Source organism: Triturus cristatus, chromosome 3_2 (assembly GCF_964204655.1).
Source record: "Triturus cristatus chromosome 3_2, aTriCri1.1, whole genome shotgun sequence".
NCBI classification, from domain to species: domain Eukaryota; kingdom Metazoa; phylum Chordata; class Amphibia; order Caudata; family Salamandridae; genus Triturus; species Triturus cristatus.
Window position 1 is genome coordinate 214,161,705 of NC_140584.1, and position 26,732 is coordinate 214,188,436.

Genomic DNA, 26,732 nt, shown 5'->3' on the forward strand with positions numbered 1-26,732 from the left:
CAAACAACACCACACTTTTAAATAGCAGTCTCGGTTTTGTAAATGGAGAGCCGAGAAAGCCCATAGCGGTCCCGGGTGAACCCTCTAGCCACGGCATCACTAGCGCTGTCACCACGCACTGCTGTGGAGGGGGACGCCGCGTGGAGGTGTGTAGCCGAAGGTTGACGTAGAGGGGTGCTCCTTTCTCGACAAGTGGCTCCTGTGGCAGCCAATGGGCGCGCACGGCGCAGAGCTGTTTAGAATGCGCTGTCCCGCCCCCGGAGTCCGGCACCTCTGCCGCTTTATACAGTGGAATGGGTGGTCTGCTGCCAGAGCGCTCTGTGTGCTCTGCAAAGGGACGACTACCTTGCTGTGCGTGGAGCGCGAGGATCTCGTGTACTAGGAGAGTGCGGCCGTGCAGTGCAGGGCTAAGGAGGAAACACTGTGCCAGTGGAAGGAAGCTGTACTGGGCTGCTGGAAGTCGGCGTTGCTGTGGAGTGCAATTGGGCTGTGTCACCGAAGGACGGGAGTACCGTACCTGTGGAAGGCGACAGCGCAGTGCTGCTGTGGGGAGACTGCTGTGGCAAGGGTGTTTGGCTGTGTCAGAAGAGGACGACAGTGTTTTACCCGCGGAGGGCATCTGTGCTGTGCCAGCGGAGGGCGACAGTGCTGTGCACGTCAAAGGCAGTTGTGCTGTGTCAGTGGAGGGCTCCGGATTTCTGGACGGTTTCGGGCCGGCTCTAAGGAAGCTGCTTGCGGTAAGTCCAGTCAGACGTACTCTGCGAGGGAAGGTGTACAGCGCACGCTTGGTAGTTACTTTCCCCTGCTCTGCTTAGGCTGTGCACTGCCTCCTGCAGTCATACAAGCACGGGGCAGTTTATGGCCTGCGTGAGTGGCGAGGCTGCCCACTGGCCTGGCGATGCCTCAATCTGTGCGTCTCTTAGCCACTCGCAGAGAGCATGGTCAATGTTGGAGAACATATGGACATTTCGTGTCACACAATGTCTTTATTTAATAGCCAGGTGTGCTGGGTAGCTGAGGGAATCTCCTGCTTGTTGCTGAAGTGTGCCGCAGCGCATATTATGGCTGACAGAACAGGGATTTGCACACACGGGGGCATATTTATGAGCCCCTTGCATCGCCAGAGCGTCACTTTTTGGGATGCTCTGGCTGTGCAGGCTACAAAATCATATTTATGAGGTCACGCACGGCCAATTTGATGCTCTCATAAATATGGAGTAAGTCAAGGCAGCGCAAATCACTGTGCTGCCTTACTCTGCAATAGGGAAGTGTTCCACGGGCATAGCGGTGGGTTTTCCCAACGCAACACCCAGTGATGTTGACGCTTCCCCAGCCTTACAAAACCATGTAAACCTGGGGTTGTGTCAAAACCTTACGCCTCGCCAGGGGAGGCGCAACAGGGAGAAATAACTTTATTTTTCCTAATTGTTCTTCTTTCCATGTGTGTTGCATCATGTGTGCTGCATTATGCAGCACACACAAAAAGGGGAAAAGGACTGCCAGTATGGTTTTTGTGCAGGATGGTGCCCTTTCTTCCGCAAAAACCATCCAGCATCAACGCCAGGCACTAGCCTGGCGAAATGGTGCCAGCGCAGGAGGAAAGCACAGGAATGTGCTCTATTGGATAAATACGGTGCATTCCTGGACTTAAACTTTGACATAGGACAGCACAGCAAGGTGCCCTACTCCCAAACCCCATCAATGTGTCCCAGGGTGTCCCTCTGACTGTGCACTTAGGCTGCTTGCTGCATTCACTGGTGCGTGAAGGCGGGGATCCAGCATGCTCACCGGTACCGGAAGCAGCTGGGCATTATTGGGGAAGTTTTACAGTTTGTGGTTTGCTGGGTGCTTGACTCTGTGAACTTGGGTTTTCTCTCTATACGCGGCAATAGTAGTGGAATAGTGGTACCACGAACGTGGCTTTTGAAAGGGCGGATCCACTCAAAAGCGTTTTCTATTGATTATTCTGTTCTGAGCTTTTCCAGGTTACCAACAAGTTTGATCCGATTGCGTGAATAGTATGGAATTATGGGTTACTTTAGGATGTGAGAAATGTACGGGAAACTTATTTTCGGGTGGTGCATATCTCTAGAGCTTGGCATTTTACCAAAATTGCGTCTGCACGACCCAATACACTCACTACTTTCTGTGATACCCCTCCCTCACACACACATCCAGAATGTAGTGAGAGCTCAGGGAGCCTCTCGGGTCTCACGTAAATTCGTAGACCTTAGTTTGAATGGGGGCTCAGTGGAGGGTGTGGGCCCTTCACCAGGGGCTGCAGGGGTCTGCGGTACGCCCCTGGCCCCCACGCTGCGTCCACTGGCCACGAGCCTCCGACGGAGCCTCAGCCGGAGAGCACGAGGCGCACTGAGCCCTGCCGAGAAGGAGCTGTCCACATCCTCAGCTGCTGAACCTCCCACGAGCACTAGCTTTCTGCCAGGATCCGCGTCTTTAAGTGATGTCGTACAAGTGAGCGGCGTAGGATGATGTGTTTAAGCTGCATTTTATGGCACTTTGCTACTTTGTTATCCATTCTGATTGGTGTGCCGTTCATCCACAGTTGTGTGGGAAGCTAAGATGCGCTTGTGTTTCACCGTCTTGCTAGCTTCAACTCACCGCGGATTTTGGTTAAAAGTGGTGTACGTTGTAGGCTGCCCGATGGTATCTACGCTGCGATTGTGTCTGATTCAGAAGGCATGTTCGGGGTCACGTTTCGTTACGCCACCGTGCCGCCTGTGAGGTCAGTGACTAACCCTCACCCCCGTGGATGTCCTTTTTTCTGGCCGGTTCTGTCACCTCATATCACATGCAAGCACACCTGTGAGGCTGAGGTACAAACGTCAAACGCGCTGCATGAGCCATTTACACACACGCTGCGCATTCTCATATCAAAGACCTCTCTGAAACGTCACTCCGACAGAATATGTCACTGATAGTAACGCGCAACAACAACTGACTTACAAGGCAATGACAGGAAACTAGCCCGGCCCAAAAAGGAATTACCATTGACGTATTTATTCTGTTTTTAACAGACTTCACACGAAGCCTCGTCTCTGAAGCGGATTGTGGTCTCTACGGAAAAATATACCTGTGTTCTAGTTCAGTCAAACACATCTTCACATGTGTTATTCCTGTTTTTCTTACGAATAGAAAATCAAAGTGGCCTAAATGTGTCTTGAAATAAAATATGCTGGAGGTTTGCTTCAGGCTTTGTCCAGATACCACATTATCAGAATGTGTTACCCTGTTGCTGTTATCAAGTTCTCTGTTCTGCTCTGGAGTGTCTGCACTCGCAGAACTGTCATTGGTGAAACATTTGTTCATCCTTTGGTAACATGAGTGCCATGTGCAGCTGACAGCACCTGTACTGACAAAGCGCCGCTGGCATTCAGGCAAACACACTTGTTTATATGCTGTAGAGGAAAAGTCAATATATTCAAATATTTGTAACTTTGCCTTTTTAAAAACTTAAACGACGTAAATTGTGTAAAAGTATGCATGCTTTTTTGGTAGATATATTTATGGATGTCTTCAATAAAACTGAACAACACACGCAAATATCGGTGGGGAAGTACCCTTTTCGGCTAATTTACACATTAAGCACACGTGGGACATCAAAATCAAATGAAAGAGGTTATTAAAGATAACTGGTGTTCTCCACCTAAAAATACATATTCGATAGTTTGAAACAGTCATTCTGCCAGTGTGTGCACATATCATAAGTGAAATATGACACACATTCTCCCAAATGAGTGCCATTAACGATTGCTAAAACTAATTTGTCTTGGTCAACGTCTTCCTCTGTCTCTCTGAAATCATGCATCTTTGACATATAAGCACTGCTCCTACTTAGCATATCATTTTTTGCTTAGGTTCATAGCAAAAGATCAACATCTACAGTGGCCTCACTCCTCTCTTCAAACCCTTTCATCTTTTTAAACATCCCTTTGCTCCCCACTGGCACAAAGTAGCAAATAAGTGTACTCACACACACACACACACACACACACACATGTGCACACGCACAGCCACACAACCCACAGATACATACACATATTAGATTGCTCCATAAATGAATGTGCTACTCACCCTTGTGTCTGCTCTACTTGTGAAATAAGCAAAAAAGAACAATTGATGGACAGGATGCTGAACAATGTCAAACGTTCATGCCCCCCCATCCCACTTTTCACCCTAAGTGGGATGGGTATGCCCAGACGTTGGACCCTTGCCCGCTTTGCCACTGGATTCAAGCTAGCCTGGTGTTATCCCGAAAACGGTCCCGGGATGCTTGTTTCCGGTCCTGGGAGGACCCGGCTTGGTAGTTCGGACTGGACTTTTTCCCTGAGGAGCAGGGTCAAGATTGATTTGCATATGGCTGGGTCCAAACTGGAGTGGTGTAGTGAGCAAAATAACAATGGTTTTAATCCAGATCTCTTGACTGAGGGTTAATGTTTCGTTTATTCAGCGTTCCGTCCATCATATGTTGCCTCAGCACTGCTTGTGAAATATGGCACTCTTCACACTCACTAGGGAATTGAGACACGTTTCTAGTGCAGATATGGACTGTAGCTGTTTCTCACCCCACAGAGATATTGCGCTGCCTTTTTAAATGCATGCAGGGCCCTTGAACGAATGTGCGAACATGCACAATGTCACAAACCACAGGCCGTCTTTCATGTCTGATAAGAAGTAAGAAAAGAACAGTGCCACCAGTCTCCACTCCAAGACATACATGAAAATGCACTAAACATACGCGAGTTCAGGTGACACTGCAGTCTGATGGATGAAAGTGAAGTGTGCGGATGAAGTCATTAGTTAGAGATTATTTTATAGAATTTAAGATAAAACCGACTGCTGATCCTGATGCCGCCGTCCATATTTACCCAACTAAAAGACGTCACCGGCCCTGAATGATAAGTTTACATCTAATAAGTCACAAGGTGAGAACACCCACACTTCCAAGGGTTCAGCTCATAACTACATATTAGCTCGCGTACAGCGCCCCACACACCTGCCAGCCGTGGTATGTGCCTCTGAGGTGAATGTGTCCTAGGCTGTACTCATGACTATGTTTCCCTTTCTGCTCTTTTAATCTCTAAGAGACAACCGCCTATGTCTGACCCCAGTGAGAGACAAGACAGAGTTCTCTATAGTATCCTAAATGTAAATGTAAATTACATAACCTGCTTATGGGAAGGCAGAACCCAAAAGTCACCTTTCTCTGCAAGGACCTAGACCGAGCTCACTGTCAAAGAGAAAACCCATAGGAGCACAATACAACAGGGGCTTCTATTGATGACTCTGAGCCCTTTCAAGCAGGACCTTAATGCAATCCAAACCACAATCAGTATTCCAACTGCGCATGTCATGTCCAAGCAAATCCTCGAAACCCAAATCATTTCAATACTTGTACTGAGCTAACACTGGTTTCAAAGCAACCTGTCTGCAAACCCGTTCACCTCTCTCCAGTGCTTAATTTGAGCCGGTGCTTTCCGGTGCTGGGCACCAGCACTTAATTGTCAGCACCGGGACCTGTGACAGTCTGCCACAAGGTGGAGCTGTCTGGTCAATATAGAGACGACGACAGCAACAGTTAATTATTAACTAAATATACATTTAAAATTAATATTACCTGCCACCCAGGCCATTCTTATATCTTTGGGGGCCGAAATAGACCAAATTGTCACACTTGTAGGCTTGTGAATGTTAGTACTTGTGCTGTTACTATCATTGGCAGGACTGGCAGGGGCAATGTGTGGCACAAGGTGCAATTTCCTCCTGACGAGAGCCCTGGCTCATATTTTTTTGCAAATTAAGCACTGCCTCTCTCTTGAAAGTCCTCTTTAGGCAGAAAATGGCAAAAAGTCATGTTTTCTTTCAGGGCTGTGCAATGGAGACTAAACGCTCAATCATAATGCAGCAGAAACCAGGCGGGCCAATCCAGTGCAGGCCGGAACTGACCTCGTTTTACTGTAACATCACAGAGTTATATGTTACTGTTTGACGAAGGTCTTCAGGATTCACTGTCTTCTCGTTCCTGACCTGTTTGGACTTATTATTTATCGTTATTTTTTATGAACACTTGATAGTTGTAGGGTTTAGGCAATAAAACCAAAGCTGCAATAAACAACAAAGTAAAAATGAAAGATGATGACATTGAAGCTGAAGAAAGCACTACACGTTGGAAGCTTCTAGATTCTCATAATAAGACTGAAGGCTGAGGAATGAACCCAAACTTCCGGTAATTACACCGCCAGTTGTTGAAGTTGGACACGTTTTTAATACTCCACCATCAAATGTTTAGTTTCGCTTTTAATTTTACTCATCCGCATTTGGAATTCGCATCATTTTCCTTTGTGCAATGAAGCTGTGAACTAGTATCACAAACTTAAAGTGGGTGTGGGAGCTAAATTCGACAACCCGGAGTAAATTATATAACTGTTGTTATATATATATCCGCTATCATAGTTTAAGAATTTTAATGTTGGGTTTACTTTTTAGCAAAGTAATATTGAGGGCGGCAAAGTTATTGAAACATTTGTAATATGTGCCGGAAGTGACTAAATACATTATTTTTTGGGATTAATTATGTTTTTTCCTTTTAAAAAAGTGGAGTTAGCAGGCTCATCCGAATGTGGGAAGTTGCACAGCTAATCAGAATTTTCAGGATTCAACCTGTGTGGTCCTTTAGCGGCAGTTTTCACAGCAGATCACTTATTTTTCAGAGGGACAGAAGCGGTCTGTGCTTAATTTACTGCTGTATTCATGTGATATTAGCATGGTTATGTAGCATGAATGACTGGTGTCCAAATCCAGTAATTTACTGCTATGATGTAGCACCAGTGGGTAGCAGAACTTGTTAATCACTGTTGCAGTGTCATAGAGGAATTCCAGATTGCTCTTGCTGGGGTCTCTGAGAGCCTATTAGTGCAGTAAAAGACCGGAAACAGTCATAGCTGCTGGAGGAGATGGAAGGGAAGACACATAGGGCCCGATTACGAGTTTGGGGTGACCGCCATGCCAGTGGCACGGTCCTGCACCGCCAAACCGGTGGTCCGTTTACCCACCAGATTACGAGTTTCCTCATGTCTGACAGGCTGTTTTTGGCGTTCCCATGGAGGTGCCTCTCAAAATGGGCACCGCAGTGGGAATGCCAAAAACAGTTCCTGCACAGCATAGACTGTCAAGTCCATGCCGTTCAGGCATGGGCGTAACACAAGACCCCGCATCCCCCGTGGTGCGGGGGGCCCCCAAACTCCAGGGGACCCTGTCAGCACCGCACTTCGGCCGGAGAGCTCCAGATTGAGTCCGGAGGGGGCCCCTCCATGTACCCTACAGGGGGCCCCCTCAAGTTTCGTTATGCTACTGTGTTCAGGAACTGGGGTGCAGGCACACAGGGGGCCACATGTTGTGGGAAAGAAGGCAGGAAAGGTGATGAAAGTTGGTAAAGGATTTAAAACAGAAAGGAGAATCCATAATAATTATGGTTTACCATTACTCCTTGATTTTGAGGGCCATACACAACATACAATTATAGATGGATAACTGTGAGCTCCGGAGATGTTTTTCCACCTATGGCTCTGAGTGACATCATAACCAACTTGAGTTTTGCTCTCAGTGTCTATTTAATGTCACTCACAACCCCTTGGGGAACAACATTCCTGTAACTCATAGCTACCTATCTACAATTCTATATATTTACAATGAAGCTAGTCAATAGTGGCAATCTTTTTCCTTTACATTCTGTTTGCTCTTATGTATGATCCCTGGACCATTAGGACAGACAAGGGCTTGATATTGACTGTCTCAGTAGTCCCCCCCCCCTGCCAAAGGGGCAGGGCAGACCGGAGGAAGAAGGGGGAGAGAGGGGGTTTTGGAGGAGAAAAATAAATAAGTAAATAAATAGGAAACTTACCTTAACACCTCCACCGTCTCTTGACACATCAAGTTCTTCCTGCATCTGGGCACAGGCTCCCAGACTGCACTGTAGCCAATCCTGACGCTGCTTTCGGGCTGAGCGCCGGCAACTTACACCCCCAGGCAGACTGGGAGCCTATGCCTGCTCTCTCCAGCCCCAGCAACGCAGGTGAGGTGGAGAGAGCTTCACTGCGCATGAGGGTTTGGCCAACCTGCAACGCATGCGCAGTGAAGGGAGTGCCCACCACTCCTTCACCAGCAGTGCCATCCCTAGACCCACCTCCAAGACTCGTCAGAGTCCTGAGGGCCGGTCAGATATCAAAATATTGTAATTCACAACAAAATAAAGAAAACGTTTTCACATTTTCAATTTTGCTCCTTTATTTGTATACACTTTATTGATTTTAATGTATTCATTGTAATGTTACTTAATTTGTTAACACAGTTGGGGAACCCCTGAGTGGGCCTCGCGGACTCCCAGGGGTCCTCGGACCACGGATTAAGAACTATTGTCATATACCATTGTATAATATATTGATTGGAGCAGTAAGTCAATGCCCGTTGTGCAATGCACGATAAAGTATGTAGGATACTAAAGAGTAAAGGCAGAAAACCTCTTGTGTTGAATGCGTGGGTAGGCTTTCCAAGACTTTCACGAGATGGACTTATGTATTCAACCACTGGGAATATTTCCATGATTGCATTTAAGTGATAGCCAGTCAATTAAATCAGGCAATAACTTTAAAGCTGGCTTTTCCCCTGGTGACTTAAACCCTTCGGCATAAATTAGTTACTTCTGAGGTATTTACAATAGCACACGAGCCCTACATTTGGGATGAATTTATGTTTTTAAAAAAAATTCAGATGTAATATCCTGAAAATAATCTGCTTATTGATAAAACTTTAAAACCCTGTGATGGGATCCGAACCTCGCCGAGCTCGGGTTTCGGTTTTCAGTAATGCCTGGTCGTGCTCGCCCTGCTGTCTGCTCTAATGGAGAGCCCGGCAGATGCTGGCTTCCGGTTCCACGTCTATGCATTAGGCAGGCAACAGATTTATGCCCCGGGGTCACGCTGCCTCCTACTTCATTACTTGTGGCTCAGCAGCGCATTCTGAATCCCACTGCGCCCTGTGATGTGCCGTGCATGCCTCCGAAGATTTAATGCCGACGGTTTCCATCTGTAAACGGAATGACTGAGTCTCTCGGCAGAGAGGGGGGCATCGTTTCGAGCACATTTTGACGAACGCATGGCATTTTGGTCTGCAGCCCTCAATTCGAACGCCAGCCAACTAAGAGGATAGCACCGGTCTTGCACTTGAATACTTTGAGGCGGTTAGAGTGAGTGAGACGCCCCCCTACGACTTGTCATTACAGAGTAATGTGACAGTCTCCAATGGAACCTTCCGTGACGTGCTTCCCAATATTTATGTGGCCCTCGCCCTCATCTGTCATACCTCTGCTGCCAGTGGTAGGCTCTGAATGCAAATGCAGCGCAGGCCTTTTGATGAAGGGGTGGAAGCGAGAGCAGAAAAGGAGGGGAGGCTTCACATAATTAACTGTGGTATTTCTAAGCAGAGGATGACATATTGTATGTGTATTCATAGTGGGAAATGTGCGCAAGTTTATCAGAAAATGTTGGAACATCTGAGTACGACAGCATCTGAAAAATCTGGAAGTGTGCTAGATGTCGTTGCATAAAAGTATTCTGGGGCATATTTATTAGAAGACCACACAGCGCGGCAAGGTGAGCGCTTGGTGATAGGGCAAGGGCAGGAATGCGCGGTACTTCACATTGTGCGGTGCATTTCTGTGATTTCCATGTGCTGGCTCGCAACGTGCTGCCTAGTGCGAATGCAGGAACCCTTGCACAAGGGTGCCTGTGTTGTAAGCAAGTTTGTTTTTGTGCAGGAAGTTCCCCAGAGGCATTTCCTCTTTCTATATATGCTGCAGAATGCAGCACACATAGAAAGAAGAAAACGAGGAGAAACATACATATTTCTCCTAGTTATGCCGCACCTGGGGAGGCGTAGCAGTTATGGCGCATTCCCTGGTCTATCACTTATGGTAAATCTGGCAATGCGTTGAAATCCATGCATTATATGTAGGATCACCCATAAACCAACCATGGAACAACTCCGTGGGGCAGGGTAAAGCAATGCAGTGATTTTCGCGTTGCATTTCTCTGGATTTATCAAGCCACTCAGGGCCATGCAAGGTGACCTTGCGTGGCTTGATAATTCACTTTTAAGGGTTGGGTCATGCATGCACCGTGTTGCGTGGTGCAAAAGCAACACAACCTTTTAATAAGTATGGCCCAAAGGGTTCTTGCTCGGACTCGGATGGATACAAAGATGCCAATATGGGCATACAATATGCTTTGTGCAAGTTTTCTGCTGTAGAAATAGCCATAGCCTACCAGGGAATGAATTGATAGTACTGTGCATAGCATGTTACACCTAAGCTCCCAAAAGCATATTTCTTCTTAAAACCTATTTTGCATTCTAGATGGCAAGTGGCCATAACACAACTGACGAATATGCTTGCTGATCCACTTACAGGCTATTCAAAATGAGGCCACGAGAGGGCAGCAAGAAGAGTCACCGAGGTTCCTATTTTTTATAGCATTATATATCACAAACATGGCCCAGAGGAGCCAGGAGTTATACATTGTTTTAAAGGTATGTGTAGGCTAAATGATTTGCCCAAAATCATGGGATGTTTATACGAGGTAATGATTCGGGACAGGTTTGCCAGATCGAAAGGTGGCAGTTCTAGCCAGTAAGCCACATCTCCTTCAATGACCAAGAGTGTTCAAAGACGCGGATCACACAGAGGGATGTCAGTTACCCAGGGCGTTGCAGGGTGCCTCTCTGTTTCTCCCAACAGGGCTGGTCCAAATAGCCCCGTGACGATCTAGCAAAACTTGCTCTTCTAGAACTTGGAATCAGGTCCAAGAGGGCAAAGCTTCAGACACAGATAGGTACAACATTTCCAGGGTTCTGTAGCAGGCATGCAGGCATTCTTCTTGGAGAGCAGGCAGTATCTTTCCCTCATCTTCTGCCAAGCTAGGTATGAGGCGTCAGTGGGCCAAGAATGTTCTAATAAATTGGGGAGAAGTGTGGCACAGTGGCCAGAGCAGCTGACTTCAGAGCGCAGGGTTTACGGTTTGATTGCGGGCAGCTGCTCAGCATCATGGGACTCTGGGCACTTAATCCCTCCGACGGCCCCCAGTGCCTTGCAACCCTCAAGAGGTGATATGTTCATGCTTTACAAGTAGGAATTAATATTATTATAAATTGAGGAAATGAGAATCAGAATGCCACAACCCGTGGATCTCATTTCAGTTCCTGCAGTATGTATTTACACTATTTAGAGTGGTCTGCACTTGAATTGCAGCCTTACAATCCTCTAGTTATTAATAGTTTGCTGTTCTTCATTGTAACCAGAGACAACTAGAGTCAAATATAGACAGAAAGGCCAGTCCCACAATCCCAGGGAACTGCTTCAGAAGAGCACATCTGGTGGGTATGTTCATCAGATCATGGTCAGTGGAGAAGAGGAAAATCAAGAGGTCCATCAAAATAGAGGAAGCGCATTGTGCATATTCAATGTGCTGTATCTCCTTCAAAGCATATAGTTAAGTAGGTCGGGCCATGCATTCTCAAGACGTAATGCCATACCTCAGACTACTGTCAACTATTTATAATTTGCATTTGAAAGCATGTGGGATGCAAAGTTTCTTTCCACTGCCATGCTTCGAAGTAGCTGTCAAAGATCCCTACTGTATTTTCCCCAATAAAATTCTTTCTTAATTCTTTATTTTTGTTTTAGAAATAAACATTCAGAATAGAAAATAATGATGTCTCAGAACATGTTTTATCCGTTTCATGACAGCGTACAGCCCCTCAAGCGATATCACTGAATCATCACCAAAGGTAAATGTGAAGATGCTTATGACAGAAGAATCACATATCAACAACATTACAACTCTATCCAAGGATCATTTCATGAAACATGGAACAGTACATCAACATTCAACAATGAATTGAGTCCGTCGTCCTACACTACTAGCCTCAATTAACCTGCATATTCCTTCCAATTCCTATTCCTAGTACAGTCATCTGCAGTAAGCGCATTGTGTTCCATTTGGACTGGGTGTCACACCTCCTATTTGTCAGTCAATCTAGAGGGTAATTTATAGACTGAGCAAAACAATAACACTATGTCAGAGAGAATTTGGGTAGTGGCACAGATACCCCCACACACACACCTTATCACTTAAATGACCCCAGGGAAGGTCCACACAGAACATCGTACCGCCTCTTAAACCCTCTGTATGCAGGGTCGACCTCTCAGACTAGCCCTCCGTGCTATGCATTGCAACACACAGAGGGTGTGGATGTCCCCTTCAGTAAATCTCCTAAAGCCTCCACCCTCAGACTAAAGTCTGTTTCAGTACTTGGCACTAGAGCCTGGAACCAACTTCCAAATTCCCTCCGTTCTATAGACAGACAAGTAACATTCAAGAGAAGTCTGAGGACTTGGCTCTTTGGGGGCGTCCTTTGCCATTTCTCAAATTAAAAACCTTTTTCTTCCAATCTTAATTTGTTTTATGGTTTAGGTCTACGTTTGAGCGCCAGAAAGCTCCATTTGGAGTGAGTCTGTGCTTTACAAGAATAACATTCATTTATCCATTCATTTTACCACTTCCATTCATTTTGATACGGTCTACCATATGGTCCACCCCAAAGCTATCTGTCTCTTTGGTGCAACCATTGTAAGATCAACAATCTGACAGCCACTTTTGTTTTCTTAGGTCTGGGCAGGAGACCAAGCAAATATGTCTCCTGGTTAGGCAACACCTATAAATATGTAATTTCAGTGAGTACCCGCGTGATTGATGTCCAGTAATCTGTTAGTAATCAGCAGTTCCAAATATATGATAAAATGAAATTCTGCCTCCAGAACACTTCATGTGGGGTGTAGAGTGCTAGCTGCAGGGTAGATCTTTTCAGCAGTCTTGGGTTTGAGATATGTCATACGCAGAAAGTTAAACCAGATCAATTTAAACCTAGTATTTCCAGAAACATTATGCATGCAGCTTAGGATGAGTCACCAGTCACCATCCCCTACTTCCTCCCAGATGTTAGTTGACTGTTGCGTTTAAGGGTTTCCAAGTCCACTCTCTTAGTTACAGGTTTTTTGCCCTCCTCCAAGTTGAGCCAAAATTGCTGAACCCACCTGTGACAGGTTCCTGTTCTCCAGCATGCCTGATTGCTTTCCAAATTCTACAGTGCAATTAAAATTAACCGAGAATTACATCGCTGAGTTCACCTACCATATGAAATCCCTTGTCTTGCCAAGCTCCCGAAAAGTTGTCTCCCCATCCACTCCCATCACCTGTAAACCAGAGAAAGGCATGTGAGGAGAATATGGTATGCCAAAGTCTGGTTTAGCAGCTTCTTTCTCCAGCAATATCCAGCATTCCTCATCAGAAAAGCAGGCTTCCCACGAGAGGCTCCAAACCCAAAAGCGGTACCAGTAGGTTTCTTCCATGTGTAGACTCTAAGCCCCTTGACTTCCTCCGAAGCTAGGTCTGCCAACCATTGTGTCACCCACTGGAGCTGTGCTGCCACATAGTAGAAGGACAGGGTTTGCAATCCAGAGCCTGCACTTCCATTATCAGGGGCCTAAGTGTGCTCAAGGCCACTCTGCGCTTTCCATACCCCTGAATCAAATTAGTGATTATTCCATGCAGTTTCCTGAAAAGCACTATGGGCAGGCACCTAGGGATATTTGCAAAATAATACCGCAAGCTGGAGAGCACCACCATCTTGGCGAGAGCCACCCTACAAATTCCAAACAATGGTAGCATTCACCAAAAGGCCTCACATCCCGTAGGGGTGCCATCATCTTCCCGAAATTCTTCTCAATCAAGTCTGAATATGAGTGCAATATTTAACTCCCATATACTTGAAGGTCTGGGGTTCGCATCTAAGAATTCTACTAAAGGCTGTATGAGGTTCTACCTTCATTCCAGCATCAATGCAGTATACGCATGTCTTGGACCAGTTTACTTTTATACACGCTACTGTGCCAAAGTCTTCCAGGATGGAGATTATTGATTCAAGTTCTATATCAGCATCTCACAGAAAGACAAGCTTGATGTCTGCATGCAGAAGCACAGCATGCAACTCCCCAATATTTGTGATGCCCCTTTTTCTCATTTTTCAGCGCATCAAGATCACCATTGCTTCGTTACCAAGAGAAAATTTAAGAGGGACAAATTACACATTTGACGTGTGTCCCTGCCTGTTCCACAGGGCTGAGATACCACAACTCTATTTTGTACACTCTCTATCTATTGGTTTTGCAGCTTTTCAGTCCAACCCATAATCTCCCATTCCATCCCTATCCATCTCTCGCAAGTAGGTATCACCAGATGAGCGTATCAAATGCATTTTCTAAGCCTACACACCTAGCCCACATGACATCATACATTGCATGCAAGAGTCTCCTGGTATTCTATGATATGTTGTGACTTGGAATAAAGCTTCATTGATCTAGATGGACTTATTCTGGGAGACATCAGAGTAATGTTCTTGTACATCACTTCACACATGATTTTATAAGTCAGCTTTAACATAGACAGGGTGTGGTCAGAAGGCACGTCTAACTCATCAAGTTCTGGTTTTGGGAGAGATGCAATCAGGGAGTCACTGGTCACTAGTGGTAATACTTTCTTAATTTTTGTAGCCATATAGATGTTTAAGAAATTGGTCTATTAGTTGTGGGGGGAAGGGTGAGGACCCATCTCAAATAATAATCACAATCCTTGTCAGGCTGAATCACAAAGTCACTAAATTCTGCTTAATCCTCTGGTAGCTTGGCACAAAGCAGTTGGGTTTAATTTAGGGGCAATGTGTGAAATATGTTATGCAGCACTCAAACAGTAATATAGTGAAAACACAACACAAGGAAAATCCCAAATCAATTTGGAAAAACAGAGTACAATAAAATGATACCAAGACAACACAAATCCAATACGTTGAACTACAGATATGAAGTTTTTAAAGTCTGAATTATTAAAAAATAGCACCAAAAACCACAAAACACCAACTGCTGTTATTCGGTCATGGTAGACCATGTCAAAGTGAAAAGCTAAAGCTGAATGTGATGGAGTGTGGGTCAGATACAAGAACCAGTTTCATCTCAGTGGCAAGTTTGCTTTGGTCTTTAAAACTTTTATGGAGAAAAAGTGGTCATTGACAAGTCATCAGAGGCACAAGCTGCAAGTTGGACCTGGAGTGGAGCTCAGCGACAGTGGGATGCTGAGGAGTGGTGTCCTGGTGTGGTAATTGATGAAAGCGGGAAAGCTCAGTGCAGTCAAAGACCGTAGTCTGTGCCCATGAAGGCCTCAATGCCGATGGGTTGCTGCTTATTGTCAGTCACAATAAAGCCCTCTATGTTTGAACTTAAAACAGTTTCTCAAAGTTAGATCTCCTTCAGCAGGGCATACTAGCAAGCTAAGGCTACCCGACATTTCAACATCAACAGCTGCCACTTTGATAAAGATCCCATTACCTGTACGTTCTCAGGGCAGAAAGTTGGTAAAAAGCTTCTAAGTCTCAGTTTGTAATGTGGCTGGAGGGGTGCTTTCTCGCACCAGCCAATGGTCCAGGACCTGTAGGCAGTTTTTAAGGGTTAGGGCTCACTCTAGCAGAAGCCAACAGCAGGGGACACAGCAGGACCAGCTGGCAGTGGGCAGCTGGGCAGTTGCAGCAAAAGGGCTTCTGCAAGCTTCTTGTGTTCAAACAGGAGGTCAACCAACTGACCCTTGTAGTCACTACTGGGGTCCCGGGTTCAAGACAAACAGGTTCAGACTTCCTTCAGGTTTTTCAAACAACAGGACCATTCCCCTTCTTGTGATTCTTCAGAGATCCAGGAGTATTCTGAGGAGTGATCTTTGAGATTCACTTTCATGCCCAGTGACAGCCTGTGGGTTGAGGGCAAACCTTTTTTCCAGCTTCTAAACCAGTTCTAGTCAGTTTTCCTACTCAAACTGGGCTTAGTGAATTCTTAACTAGAGAGGCAAAGGGCAGGCATGTCTAGCTCTGAGCTCTATCTCCTAGTGACAGTGTAGGCATTGGTTGAAGCTAAAGAAGGTGCTGTGCACAGCACCCCCAGGCCATCCTGTTAAGGGAGGATTCCCTTTCCCCACTCCCAGAGCTCTATTTCCACTGTCTGGAAGCAACACATTTTCACATAGGGGAGCCATCTGGGGGGTCGGGTGACGGCTAAACACTGGCAGGAAAGCATTTTGGTTTGAGGCAGAAAAATAGACATTTCCAAATGTGTAATTTCCAAAGTATTCATATAAAATCTGACTCATCTTTTATGTTGGATTTTAAATTACTATTAAAATATGTCCCTGATCCATTTTTAGATGACTCCTAAACTTAGCATTTATTAAAGGTTATAGTGTAATCCATTATTAACCTGTAGAAGAACTAGCCTTGACACAGTAAAAACGACCTTGTCGATTTTTCACTGGCAGGGCATGTTAAACATAATTATACCTGTCCTACTTTTTAAGAACCATGCAAGCTGTCCTGGGATCACTTAGGGCCTACTTTAGGGGTGAATAATAAGTATTAAAAAGAAAGGTTTAGGCATGGCAATAGATTTTCTTTGGTAGCATGAAATACCAGCTTAAAACTGCACACCCAAAATGCAGCGGCAGGCCTGAAACCTTGCATTAAAGTGCTACTTTAGTAAGTGGCGCATTTATTACTGTTGCCCACTAGTAGCACTTCATTTACAGGCCCTGGACACATGTAATACCATATAATAAGGACTTAAAAGTAAATTAAGTGTGCCAATCAGGTGTATACCAATTTTAACATGTTTAACAGTGCGATCACACACACATTTCCACTGATTATCAGGGGCAAAGTGCACATAGTTCTACAGCTAACAAAGTAGAACTCAATAAAAAGGCAACAAATTCCAGGGCCCCTGCAGGAAGAACACATTTCCAACTAATTTCTTTCAATTTTGGTACCAGTAGTCTTCATATGTTGAATTCAATTCAGTTGTCAGCCAGTAAGAGCTTGGATTCTTCCCAGATGTCATGCCGAAGATTGTCTTTCATGTCCTGTGCTGTGTTATGTGTGTTTCAGGTTAATCACACTATTACCTCATAATCAATGGCACCTCACAATGCTTGGCATACCTGTCTACCATGTCCTTTCCCAAAGCACCGTACCCCAATACACCCTGGCGTAGTAGTCAGCGAAAATCTGATTTATATAATCATGGGGTTAAACTATTGCTCCTGCCCCATTCCCTACATTTATTTATGAGCCATGCCAATAATGTCTCAGCCTTGTCCTTCCTCAACAGGTTTCCTTTTTATGAGCTCTCTCTATATAGTTCACACATCACCACTGTTCCAAGGCCCGGGTCTGACTTGCTTTTTCCATTTACATTAAGTTGTACTCCTCTGAAGTTACAGGTTCTCCTCCCTTTTTTAAGGTTCCAATGTAAGTTTCAAAAGCGCTCTGATACCTTAACGGAGACAATATCAGACCACAGGAGGTAGCCCGTAAACCGCAGTGAGACTGGGGCTGTACATTATATCAAACAACAATGTCTCAATGTGGGTTTCATTGTAGGGATCAATTATGCCAAGGCAAAAAATTAAATAGAGAACGTGTAGGAGGAGCAAATCCACGTAGGGAGAAACACAGGGAGACGGAAAGTGTAGAAATACTTGTATTAGGAATGCTCAGCATCCTGAAGTGTTGAGCTAGTTCTTCCCTTATCATCCTGGAGTAACCACATTCTCCAGGGCACCTGCCTGTACCCATCATGAAATAGTGGCGGTTTCTAACAACCCCTAACAAAGGATTATGGGCTGTGAGGGTTCGACAAAAATAGAAAACAATGATAATACAACACCATACATATCTATTATTAATTGCATAAAAAACAATATCAAATAAAGCCAGTCAAGATCATTAAATGATAAAGAAAAGCTAGAAAGTTTAGACAAGCGTTTCTATTCAGAACAGTGTGATAAAGAACTCAACCAACGCTGATATGAGGTCAGTGATGAGCCTATCAACACTAATTTGCACTATTATGTGTATAATAATAAAAAAGGTCTGTGAGAATACATTCTGCTGCTTGATTCACAGGGTAAGACTATGTTGAAATTCACCCTTGAAAATGCATTAATAAGCAATTCAATTCCGCTAGTATGTTTGATTTTTGTCTTTGTAAATCAGGTGAAGGTTTGTGAATATTTGTGTTGCTAGATAGATAAGTAGGTAGATAGATAGATGGATGAATGGATGGTTGAATGGATGGATGGATAGATGGGGTAGCCTGGCCTACTCCAAGTTGTTTGCTTTAAAATGAACTACATGCAACCTCACTCCTTCACTCACCCATACACAGGGGTTGAAATGGAAAAATAAAAGTGCAGGTACTCACTATCTCAGAACTCCTGTTTGCCACAGAGAAGTGGCAGTTCTCTCTCAGTGAAAGTATTTCACCCTTGCTGAGAAGTGCTGGCACTCTACCTTTCAAATGTAATACGGGCAGGCGCTCAGTACCTGTGGGCAGCTGCCTATTTTAAGCACTGCCAATACAAGCATCGAAGCTATTACCCTGCTGAAATTACTCTTTAAATGTGGGTGAAATAAACTAATTTACAAGCGATTGACTAGTACTCGGGTTGGCTGCATTCTGACGCGCCCAGAAGACATTGCATAATTAACTAAAGAACTGCAGATGTCAGTAGACCTGTTTGTAATTTCATGCTAAATGATTTTACCTATTAATTAGAGTAGAAACTATCGGGTCCTTATTAAAATATCACTGCTCATTGAAGCTCTTACCCCATGGAAATGAAAATGTTAGTAAAGAAAAAAGTAAATGTGAGGTTAAAAAGTACCCTGCAGCCTCACCGTGGAAAACCTGGGTTATGTTGAAATGTCGGAACAAAATGGAGCTACTTGTAAAAAGAGTGAAGTAAAAGTAATAGACAACAAGGGGTTGAATGACGTTGTAGGACATTTTTATAAAGATTTACAAATACGTTTCATATTTTTTGATTCAAACACAGTTCCAAACATTGAACTATGAAATCTTTAAGGATAGGCGTACAGTGGAGGGGAAAAAAGGGCAAACTGCTGCAGTTTATGGATTCTTAATAAAACTGTAAAAAGCAGACCCATGCAAATGTTTCAATCATATGAAATCATACGGTACTGTGTGGATAAAAGCAGACAAATGAAGTGTCATACCGCCACTGCTAAAGAAACATACAAAACAAACGTAATGGACTGAGAACAGGTCAAGATTTGTTGGTCACAAGGTCTCCTCTGTAATGCTATAAAAACGTCTTTGAAAATCAAAGAAAGTGTTCTCAGATAAGCCATAAGGAGCTCAGAAGCTGAAAAGGCCTTAGTTCTTGGCTTCAAACGCTCCGTTCATTTTTAGCTCTAATATGAGCATATGGTCACCGGTGTTCATGAAAGTGTGTTACACAGTAGCTTACTGTCCTCAGAGTTCCGAGAAAGCAAATATTATATTACAATCGACATCTTTATGCTGGATCACTGACCAAGGACATTCGTTCACAATGATAATATTCCCATTTCAGATGCCCAAAAAAATGCTTCATAGCAGTTTGGACCAAAATCAGGCTTGCACGTGGTGATACATTATAACACTGTGCTGAAATCATAAAAACTGTATTTAGAGCTTAGTTTAATTTATAAGCTGCCATTCAGAGGGAAACAAATGTGTAAAAGGCTATTTCCCTAGACTTGTGCATAATTATGGGGATACTTTCCACTTTTTGACAACGTTTTGAGGTTTTATTTTTAGCTTATTGACTGTTATTTAAATACTAAAAGTGTACTTTCAGTGTATCAATTCATGGAGGTGAAAATCAAGTTTAGTGTCTGCCTCTGGTAGCCCCAATAACTCATTTCATATAGTGTCATTGGGACTGGAAATGTTGGGGCAGATTTCTCATTCTTTCACGTTGTACAACGCAGCAAGCCACCTTGCTGCACTGGGCGAGAGGGAAAGACCATGAATGTGCCGTATTTACCATTATACAGTCGCATTTCTGTCCTTTCCTGGCGCTGGCATACTGTTGGCTGCCTGGTGCCTGCGTTAAAGGCAGGGTTGCTTTGTGCTGGAATGGGCACCGTCCTGTACATAAACAATCTTGAGAGGCATTTTCCTCTTTCTATGTGTGAATGCAGCACATGTAGAAAGAGGAAAAAACAATAAGTAAAGTTATTTCTACTTGTTACGCCTCACCTGGGGAGGTGTAGCATTTTGACGCATTCCCAGGTCTACCACAAATGGTAAATCTGGGAATGCACCAAAATCAATGGGTAGGTGCGTGGGAACCCCCACGCTGCACCCATAGAACGCCTGCCTGCAGCAGATTACCGCAAGGTATTGATTTGTGCTGCCTTGAGTCACTCTAGAGTTTTCAAGCTATTCAGGGCCACGAAGATGGCCTTGAGTAGCTTGATAAATCTCACATAGATTTTGCACTACCCTTTCCCCTCCTTGCGTGGCGCAAGGATGATGCAAAACCTTGATAAAGCTGGCTTAATGTTTTTTTTTTGGGGGGCGCAACAACTAGTTTGTCATATTGAATTCTTCAAGTGAATGTTTTTTTAAATAGGGATATTGGTGAATGATTTTACACATAGGCTAATAACGAAAAATATTTTAATTGCTCTGTATGTCAACAAGGCAATGTGGCAAGCCAATTATATATTTTTAGTTGCAGAAAAATGTAATCACAAAATGTGATGAACTCGTCATTGCTACAGATATAGTAATGTGATTTCTAAAGTGCATGGCTAACTCATTTGAGGTGTCCCAGCACTACGTACTGGCGATCATCAGCGTCAAGACCGTTATCAAACCCCCCTGCATCCAAGAGCTGAATAACCAGATTTTAATTGTTTTCCTGAACAGGTCTTCCATTCGGGTCTGTCGCTAAAGGCAGAGAATTCCACAATTTAGGCACCAGGTAGCCAAACGAGCTCCTGCTCATGTGTACTTTCTTAAATCTTGGGACCATTGCCAGCGTCTCCCCTGCGGATCTAAGGTTCCTCAGTGATACATAAGTCTGATAAACTGTTGCGACCAGCAAGGTCCTTTGTTATTCAAGGCCTTGCAACACTAACACAAAGCCTTGAATGAGTACCTCTGTTTCACAGCGAGCCAATGGAGCTGCTTGTGCGCAGTCTCCATTGACGCATGCTTAGGCAAATTCGGAATCAGTCAGGCTGCAGCGTTTTGCACTCTTCGTAGTCTGTTAATTCTCCAATGTGACACTCCAAGATATAAGATAATACAGTAGTCCAGTCTTGACACTATCAAGGCTTGAACTACTGTCCTTCTTGCTGCATCCCGCAGGAAGCACAACATTTTTCCTCATCATTTTAAGGATTCTGAAATATTTTCCCACTTCAGCAGTGATTTGGTTGTCAAATGACAGTTTTTCATCCACTCAAATTCCAAGATTCTTGACCTTCATTTGGAGTCGGGAACTGAACCCAGCTCCTGTGGCCACCATGGAGTTGACCAGATGTTAGAAATTTAGCCAAGGTCAGAACCTCTGTCTTCTCAGCGTTGAGTTCAAAACAATTTGAGTCCTTCTATTTAGCCACCTCTGCTAGGCAGAAGCATAAGGAAGTGACCATATGATTGGAATTTTTTGACAGCATAATGATGAGCTGTGGGTCATCTGCGTTTGACATGATTGTGACCCCATAGCTCTCGATTACGTCTGCTAATGGTTGCACATATACATTAAACAGGGTTGGGCTTAGTGAGGAGCCCTGTTGCATCTCTTGCCTCAGTAGAAGCACCTTTGACTTATGGGGCTTCTGTAGCACCTGAAAGGTGCGACCTTGCCAAAAAAGCAACCTATAGCAGTGTTTTATGTCCCACCCCACATTTCCAGAGTCTTTATAACTATATATTGTGGAACACAGTGTCAAACATGGTACTGAGATCCAACAACAACAGTGCCTCCAAATCACCCATGTCCAAGATCTGTCAGATCGCCTCTCTCGCCAGAAGTAAGGCTGACTCTGTGCAGATTGGGTCCTGTTTAATATGTTGTGGCTCACTATGAAGCTCGACAGCTGCTTGTTGACAGCTTTCTCTGCAATATTGGGGAATTTTGGCAGAAGCGAAACCAGAATAAAATGTTCTGGCTTGTTGGGTCCAGCAGTGACTTATTTTACGAGTGGGACCACCACGAAATGCTTCCATCTCCCAGGTACCTGGCCAGAGGTTAGAGAGTCATTCATCAAATCACATAACATTAGGAGGATCATCTCCAGTCCTCGTTCCAGGATCCAATGGAGAACCTGATTTCACTGAGTCATATATTGCAGTCAGCTCTGGAGATTTGATAGGTCTGAAACTTAGCAACCTTGAGATGTCCAAACCAACACAATGTGCATTAATATGGGAACCCTTCACTTACAAATCTATCAACAAACCTTATCATTGGAAACACAAGTCACAATCTGAAAGAGAATTAGAAGGAAAAAGTCTAATGACAGTTACAGGTGCCAGCATATACACACTATTGTTACTGAATCTGTACTCTTTAATAGTTATTATCTGTATGCTCTATATCTAAGAAATGTAATTTTTATTGTGCTAGGTATGCTCTAATTGCTTACGTTTGTCTTCTATAACGTTGAAACATCACCACAAATGGAGTTCTTCAAGTGCAGTGTAGAGATTTAGACAGGTCCTAGTTTCTGGTTGCAAGATTAAAAATAGTGATGTTAAAAATAATACAGTGACTCATTAGTGTTTCCACTCAAGGTGTTATGAGGTTTCACGAAACCATATGAGACTAAATATGATATAAATAATGTGACAATTTTATCATTCACATTATTTTAACTGATGATCAGAAGCTGCAAAGTAACATATTTAGTTTGCTTTGGTGTGAGTTGTGTAAAAAAAATACTGGATATGTAGAACTTTGCATCCAAGATATTTGATGGACAGTTTACTAGTGTTAAAGATCTTTTTTTTCAAATATTGCTTTGAAACAGTGTCGATAGGGTTCATAATGGCAAGCTTAGCCAAGAACGTCCTAACCATGGTGGTTAGATCGACAATACAAAATATTTTATTACATTAGTAAAATAAGTAAAGCATATTCGAAGAAAAGTTTTAAAAAATTTGTGTCTGTTTGGTTTATTCATAAAGTTTCCTCTGATGTGGAATCATAAATTCCATACACATAAAATAATTAATTGTGAAAAATAGTTTTTCTTTGTAAACTGTATAGTTATGTATAGCTGCTAGGCCTGGCCAAAATATTAATTACTGCAAAAACAAGACGATAAAAGAAATGCCTGAATTAATTATTCCCAGTCACTGGAAATTGCTCTAGGCCACTTTCAAGACTATTGCTTTTGCCCACTGTGCCATTCTAGACAGAGAACCACCTTATACAAATCAGTCTTCATCCTGCTCAAATATGAACAATCCAGCCTGAACTGCCGAACCAGCTCCCCATCAGTTGGGAACACAAGCAACCTCAGACCAGTTTCAATCTTCTTGATTCTCTTCAGTGAGGCATAGCTTGAGTCCTGATGGCACAGCGAGCACTAAATCCACATCCACGCATGGCCAAGTGTGTGCCCAGATATGCGTCCTTTCTCACTGTGCCACTGGAACCAAGCTATACCTGACTGAAAGGCCCCAGTCAAGGCGAAAACTGTCCTGGGTTGCTTGTGCTAAGCTTCAGAGTGGACCTGGTTTTGTAGTTCAGGATGGACTGTCCCTATTGGAGCAGGGTCTAGACTGATATGTATACGTATGGGTGAAATCTGAGAGGGCATGGTGGGCTAAAGAATGATGGGTTTGAATGCAACCCTGAGTGATTTCCAGGGGATATACGTATTGCAAACATCCTCCAATCATCTTCTGCGTGTTCAAAATGTTAACTACATTCATGAATTTCATGAAATTTATGAATTTTGCATATAACATTATTTGCACATTTTCTTGAAAGTACACGTTACACAATTTTTTTCAAATTGTTTTGCATGTGATAGGCTTGTTCACACAGAACATGTCTTGCCATGAGATCTGTTTTGCTTAAAACTTTCTCTTTCCAATAGCATGTGAGACTTTTTAAGGAAAAGTGGTGCTCAGATTAAATAAGTGACGTGTGGTACGCACAAACTAGTATAATTTCATAAAATGTTTCTGGAGCTTAAAACAAATTATATATATATTATGTGATTTCACACACTGACACATGCTGCCTTTAATGCAGGGTTTCACGAATATCAACATGGAGCAGAAACTGTTATTCAAACACAAATAGATGATGTATGGAGGCATAAACTGTTCAGACACTAACCCCCAGTCACAGATCTGGGTTGAATCCATCATCGTTCTTTAGCTCACTTCGCCACCCCAGTTCTGACCCAAACAAACTGGTATTGTCATACACACTACCTTTTAAAAGAAATAATGGGCACACTCAGGCACATACATGCTTCTATTGCTTTAAAGGAATATATGGGAAGTAACAAGACAAAGTCCTTTTATCAATGGAAAATGTGCACCTGTTATAGGACACATGGGATATTGGGTGAGTTTATAAGATAGACAAAGAGATTTCCTTTAGTCTATTGACAGGAAAATAAAAAGTTCCTAAAGAAAACATGATTAAAAATGATTTTCTCCAAGGTTCAAACAGATTAATTAAAAAGCAGCCAGATATGTTGCCTTTGGAGACTGTTAAAAGCACCCAACCGGTAGTTATTGTCAAAGCTAGACTCTAAGTTAAGAGGACAGAGAGTGCCGTTGTTCTTGTGTGGAACTGTTGACACCAACAACAGAATTTCTTAAAAGTATACATTCCTTGAGAAAATGATTGCAAGAAAACTTCTATTATAATGTATGTATAATTGAAAGCTTGTTTTGATCAGTAGAACTTAATATCAGAGGAAAGTAGCCACTGCTTTACTCATAACATTTAAAAAAAAATCAAGGCCCAAAACCTTTCTGTGGAGACTGACACTCTTCCCCCACATTGCTTCTGCCATTATTGATCTGCGCTGCTCAGACCAGAGTCCACTGGTACTTCAGCCAGCTCAGAGGACACCTATGGTACGTCTAGAGGACAAGTCAAATACACACATTACAACTCATTAAACACCAAAATAATACATGTAAACAAATCTAAAACATACGTTATAGTTTACAAACGATGAACAGTTAATCTACGGATATAGAAATATGCTGCATTTTGTTCTGACTAGTGATTTAGAGGGTCGTTGTTCAGAAAACCTTTTAAACACAGCTTTACAGTTTGTGTACTCACTCCAGTGAGTGAGAAAGCACACTGTTTCTTCATTGAGCCAGAGGTGTAGGGGGACCTCTGACTGCTTAGAGATAGCGTGGTCACAGATTTTGGGCCTGATTCAGACCTGGGGGACTCAGTATGTAATTTCACCATACCGGAGTTCTTTATTCCCACCATGGTAAATGTACTCCGCCTACCAAATTTAGGGAATGTGTGTTGACCCAGATGACGTCTCTTGCATTTCTAGGAACTGCTGTCACAGCGGTTGCTGTAATTGCATTGAAACTTTGACGGACTGACGGAGCCATACGTTACACTTTCAACTTCTTTTTTCTTTTACAAAAAATCTCTGAGCAGGAGTTTGTGTTTGAACTTAAAAAAAAAAAGCAATGATTCCCTCACCATGGGAGGTTTCTTCCATGGTGTGAGGGTCATTTTGCTGCTTTCACTGCCCGTTACCACCAGGTTTTACCTGGCGATGATGGACAGTTACAACTTGCCATTTGTCCACCCACCTCCAATGACCATTACTCTGTCAGGCAATTGAACGTATATGTCAGTGGGGAAGTCAAGTAGTCTCCACCATGGACATATGGGAAATGCGCTGAATAAATGAGGCAGGTGGACCTTCAGTTTGGCAGAGACGGCACTCCATCACTGTTGTGACGTGGTAACTTCTCCATCAAGTTCTAAATCTGGCCCTTTGTTTCTTGAAACAAAACTTAACTATAGGCTTCCAAATGGGAAAACTTCTCATCCAAGTACGATGTAAATAGTCATATATATATAAGGAAGCCGGCACAGTCCCCTGAATTCTAAATACAAAGCCATAAGCTATGGTGACTGACATGTAATTACTCAGATCACTACGGGTGCTTCAACACTAAAAGTACATATTTTATTTATTTTTAATTTTTATGTTGCGTGAGCACGACATGATGGCTGTCAAAGCGACTTCCATAAGATCAGTCATGATACAAATAAACTCAAATTCATTGCAATGCATTTAACAAGAACAGAGTTTCAAGTAGCAAGTTACAGTCAAGAAACTTCATTGTTTCTAACGCAGTTTATGTTGAACGTGCAGGCAAAGACTTTAAGATGCGGACGTTAAGACTTATATGCAGTGCCCTCACTTCAGTAAAGCCCTCTACATCTTGCCCTACATAATGAAGCCAATAGTAGTCTTCACAGACTTATTTTCTTCATATCTTAGTTGCCACAAGGACATGGTGTGATAAGGGGTCTAGAGCAGTTGCATCTCACATTTTGGCATTAGTAGGCGTTGCCATTGAAAATCAATGAGTGTTTATTATTCGGTTATGATATTGGTTATCGTTGTAGTCCTAGAGCTGAAAAGGGAAGGATAGCCATTTCCCCCTGTGTTACTTGGCCATGTCAATCAGA

General features: G+C 43.4%; 1 protein-coding gene across 1 annotated transcript in view; it reads left to right on the forward strand.

Moving 5' to 3' along the window:
- Positions 1-351: 351 nt before the first annotated feature.
- THSD7B (thrombospondin type 1 domain containing 7B) overlaps positions 352-26,732 on the forward strand; it is a 2,208,177-nt gene continuing 2,181,796 nt past the window's right edge. Inside the window, exon 1 of the mRNA XM_085647534.1 lies at positions 352-737. The gene's annotated coding sequence lies outside the window, so the exon portion shown is untranslated. The remainder of the gene's footprint in view (positions 738-26,732) is intronic.